This window comes from Coregonus clupeaformis, chromosome 14 (genome assembly GCF_020615455.1).
Source record: "Coregonus clupeaformis isolate EN_2021a chromosome 14, ASM2061545v1, whole genome shotgun sequence".
NCBI lineage: Eukaryota > Metazoa > Chordata > Actinopteri > Salmoniformes > Salmonidae > Coregonus > Coregonus clupeaformis.
Window position 1 is genome coordinate 12,185,964 of NC_059205.1, and position 5,310 is coordinate 12,191,273.

Here is a 5,310-nt window from a genome sequence, read left to right on the forward strand (position 1 = left end):
CTAGAACTGCCGTGTACCACGTTTTAAGCCGGGTTTTGGATTAAGAGAAAAGTTTGGACCCTATTTGGAGTATTCTTTCACCCCCGTCAGTCCTCCGGCCATTGGGAAGATTAAGTCTGCTGTTTCCTATTTAGGAATTTGAGGAAGGCTCCAGCAAGGTGAGGAGGAAAGAAAACAAGCAAGGAATTAGCTCCAGATCTCCGCTGACAGCTGATATGAGCCGCAATTTAATTTGATATGATTTGGCCCCCGTCTCCTAGTTGGTAAACTGATATGCTTTCTGAGATGGGCTCCTAACAGGCATCACTCTTTGCCTTTTTAGGTGGGTTTACACAGAGTTGGGTGAACCTGCTTTTTCAAACACATGGACATATCCCCACTGCAGGGACCAGATGCTGTAGAACTTCAGCGGCTCAGTTGGGCATATATTCTGATCTCTGGATTTTGCACTGCTTTTCAATGAAGGCCACTACTTTATCATAAAACATTTTTTATTCTTTGGAATTGCATGGACACACTCCAGCCCTAAAGTTTGCATGAAGACCTGTTATTGACAGAGCTGAACTTGAATTCATCCCACTTGTGTCTCTACTTGATCCAGTAGATGTAACTTTGTTCTGCTTTTGTGGACCGATTGTTCTCACAAGGTGTACCATGTTTAGTTTGTGACCGAACAGTACCAAGAAACATTGGACATTCACCCCAGACAGAATGGTAATTTCAGACAAGCTGGAGAAGTCTTAGTCCACAGAGATGTTGCATTCCATTCTCTTCATCCCCTGTCATCTGAAGGCCGTCACGTCTCTCTGAATTCCACCGGTACCTTTGGCTCTTTGAAATAGCCACCACAATGATGAACAAAGACTCTCGCTTCCCCAGGAAGGCTGTCCACAGCAACCCCTCCTCTCGAAGGCACTCGTGCATTGGGTATGTACAGTCCTGTACTGTAAGCTGTTTGTTGTGATGAGCTACATGCTGACACAACTATACTGTCTGTGTGTATACTGTACGCATACTATACTTTGTATGCTCTGTGTTAGTGTTTCCCAAACTCGGTCCTTGGGACCCCAAGGGGTGCATGTTTTGGTTTTTGCCCTAGCACTACACAGCTGATTCAAATAACCAACTAATCATTAAGAGTCAGCACAGGTTTGAATCCGGCCCATTGCCCTTTGACACCCCCTTCCCCATCTTTCCTACACTGTTCTACATTATACAGTGCCTTCGGAAAGTATTCAGACCCCTCAACGTTTTGCATATTTTGTTACGTTACAGCCTTATTCTAAAATGGATTTAAAACAAATAATCCTCAGCAATCTACACACAATATCCCATAATGACAAAGCGAAAACAGGTTTTTAGACATTTATTTATTTTATTTATTTTTTAAACAGAAATACCTTATTTACACAAGGTACCAAATAATTTCTGCAGCATTGAAGGTCCCCAAGAAAACAGTGGCTTCCATCATTCTTAAATGGAAGAAGTTTAATCAAGAACCTGATGGTCACTCTGACAGATGGGAGAACCTTCCAGAAGGACAACCATCTCTGCAGCACTCCACCAATCAGGACTTTATGTTAGAGTGGCCAGACGGAAGCCACTCCTCAGTAAAAGGAACATGACAGCCCACTTGGAGTTTTCCAAAAGGCACCTAAAGACTCTCAGACCATGAGAAACAAGATTATCTGGTCTGATGAAACCAAGATTGAACTCTTTGGCCTGAATGCCAAGCGTCATGTCTGGAGGAAACCTGACACCATCCCTACGGTGAAGCATGGTGGTGGCAGCATCATGCTGTGGGGATGTTTTTCAGCGGCAGGGACTGGGAGACTAGTCAGGATCGAGGCAAAGATGAACGGAGCAAAGTACAGAAAGATCCTTGATGAAAACCTGATCCAGAGTGCTCAGGACTTCAGACTGGGGTGAAGGTTCACCTTCCAACAGGACAACGACCCTAAGCACACAGCCAAGACAACGTCACAAGTCTTTGAATGTCCTTGAGTGGCCCAGTCAGAGCCCGGACTTGAACCCGATTGAACATCTCTGGAGGGACCTGAAAATAGCTGTGCAGCAACGCTCTCCATCCAACCTGACAGAGCTTGAGAGGATCTGCAGAGAAGAATGGGAGAAACTCCCCAAATACAGGTGTGCCAAGCTTGTAGCGTCATACCCAAGAAGACTCGAGGCAGTAATTGCTGCAAAAGGTGCTTCAGTAAAGGGTCTGAATACTTATGTAAATGTGATTTCAGTTCTTTCATTTATAAATTAGCAAAAAATTCTAAAAACCTGTTTTTACTTTGTCATTATGAGGTAATGTGTGTAAATTGATGAGGGAAAAAACTAACAATAATCAATTTTAGAATAAGGCTGTAACGTAACAAAATGTGGAAAAAGTAAAGGGGTCTGAATACTTTCGGGCTAGGCCCCTTAGTTCCAGTGAAGGGAAATCTTAACGTTACAGCATACAATGACATTCTAGAAGTTTCTGTGCTTCCAACTTTGTGGCAACAGTTTGGGGAAGGCCCTTTCCTGTTTCAGCATGACAATGCCCCTGTGCACAAAGCGAGGTCCATAGAGAAATGGTTTGTTGAGATCGGTGTGGAAGAACTTGACTGGCCTGCACAGAGCCTTGACCTCAATCCCATCGAACACCTTTTGGATGAATTGGAACGCTGACTGTGACCCAGGCCTAATCGCCCAACATCAGCGTCTTAGCTCAACGAAATTGTTACACATGTGCAACTTGTGCTGGGGACAATAAAAGGGCACTTTAAAATGTGCAGTTTTGTCACACAACACAATGCCACAGTTGTTTCAAGTTTTGAGGGAGCGTGCAATTGGCATGCTGACTGCAGGAATGTCCACCAGAGCTGTTGCCAGAGTATTTAATGTTCATTTCTCTACCATAAGCTGCCTCCCAACGTCGTTTTAGAGAATTTTGCAGTACGTCCAGCCAGCCCAGGACCTCTACATCCGGCTTCTTCACCTGTCTGAGGGGGGGGTATTTTTGTCTGTAATAAAGCCATTTTGTGCGGAAAAGCTCATTCTGAGTGGGTGGACCTGGCAGCCAAGTGGGTGGGCCTATTCCCTCCAAGGTCCACCTATGGCCTCACCCCTGCCCAGTCATGTAAAATCCATAAATTAGGGCCTCATGATTTTATTTAAATTGACTGAATTTCCTGATGCGCAGGAAAAAAATGTATGCAACAAAATAATGATCAAATTAAAGATCTGACACATGTAGCAGTGGTGCGTTTTGTAGTTTCACTTTGGTGCGTTTTGTAGTTTGGCTGTGGTGCATTTTGTAGTTAAGCTGTGGTGGGTTTTGTAGTTAAGCTGTGGTGGGTTTTGTAGGTTGGCTGTGGTGGGTTTTGGTGTTCTGGGTGTCCCAGCCTGAGGGCGCCGGGGCCGGGAGTTCGATGTGTGTCCATTAATGTCTTTCCTTGGGGTTGATGTGTCGCATTGAAGCAGAGTCACAGTGATCAGTCACGCCATGATTCCATTTGAGTATGGACCTCTTCACCACACAAACACAGCAATAGTGGGTGATCACTGAGGAAGCCAAGCCAGTAAAAAAAATCCATATTAAAACCTATGTTGTGATAATTGCATTGTTTGCTCTATAACCCATTCGTTCATACGCCACTGTGATATACAAAAAAGGCTGTGACAACAAAAAGACAACAGTCACATAGTGGCGGAATAAATTCAACTACAGTCGTGGTCAAAAGTTTTGAGAATGACACAAATACTAATTTTCACAAAGTCTGCTGCCTCTGTTTTGATGATGGCAATTTGCATATACTCCAGAATGTCATGAAGAGTGATCAGATTAATTGCAATTAATTGCAAAGTCCCTCTTTGCCATGAAAATGAATTTAATCCCCAAAAAACATTTCCACTGCATTTCAGCCCTGCCACAAAAGGACCAGCTGCCATCATGTCAGTGATTCTCTCGTTAACACAGGTGTAACACATTGTTCTTCCTCTGTTAACCATGGTTACCTGCAAGGAAACACGTGCCGTCATCATTGCTTTGCACAAAAAAGGCTTCACAGGCAAGGATATTGCTGCTAGTAAGATTGCACCTAAATCAACCATTTATCGGATCATCAAGAACTTCAAGGAGAAAGGTTCAATTGTTGTGAAGAAGGAGTCAGGGCGCCCAAGAAAGTCAGGCATGCGCCAGGACCGTCTCCTAAAGTTGATTCAGCTGCGGGATCGGGGCACCACCAGTGCAGAGCTTGCTCAGGAATGGCAGCAGGCAGGTGTGAGTGCATCTGCACGCACAGTGAGGCGAATACTTTTGGAGGATGGCCTGGTGTCAAGAAGGGCAGCAAAGAAGCCACTTCTCTCCAGGAAAAAAAAGTCATTTTCTCTGATGAATCCCCTTTCCGATTGTTTGGGGCATCCGGAAAACACCTTGTCCGGAGAAGACAAGGTGAGCGCTACCATTAGTCCTGTGTCATGCCAACAGTAAAGCATCCTGAGACCATTCATGTGTGGGTTTGCTTCTCAGCCAAGGGAGTGGGCTCACTCACAATTTTGCCTAAGAACACAGCCATGAATAAAGAATGGTACCAACACATCCTCAGAGAGCAACTTCTCCCAACCATCCAAGAAAAGTTTGGTGACGACCAATGCCTTTTCCAGCATGATGGAGCACCTTGCCATAAGGCAAAAGTGATAACTAAGTGGCTCAGGGAACAAAACATCAAAAATGTTGGTCCATGGCCAGGAAACTCCCCAGACCTTAATCCCATTGAGAACTTGTGGTCAATCCTCAAGAGGCAGGTGGACAAACAAAAACCCACAAATTCTGACAAACTCCAAGCATTGATTATGCAAGAATGGGCTGCCATCAGTCAGGATGTGGCCCAGAAGTTAATTGACAGCATGCCAGGGCGGATTGCAGAGGTCTTGAAAAAGAACGGTCAACACTGCAAATATTGACTCTTTGCATAAACTTAATGTAATTGTCAAAAGCCTTTGACACTTATGGAATGCTTGTAATTATACTTCAGTATACCATAGCAACATCTGACAAAAATATCTCATAACACTGAAGCAGCGAACTTTGTGAAGACCAATACTTGTGTCATTCTCAAAACTTTTGACCACGACTGTACACATAAGTTTGTTTCATCACAAAACCGGACAGCAACATCTGTCTGGTGAAGTCCACAAAGCAAATATGGCATATAACAAACAGTTATCACCTGCAGCATGGTCAAGCAAGTTACTGTTTTCGACAGTTTACTAAACAACTGCTGCTTTAGAACCACAGAGTTACCGCAAGTCAGCAAA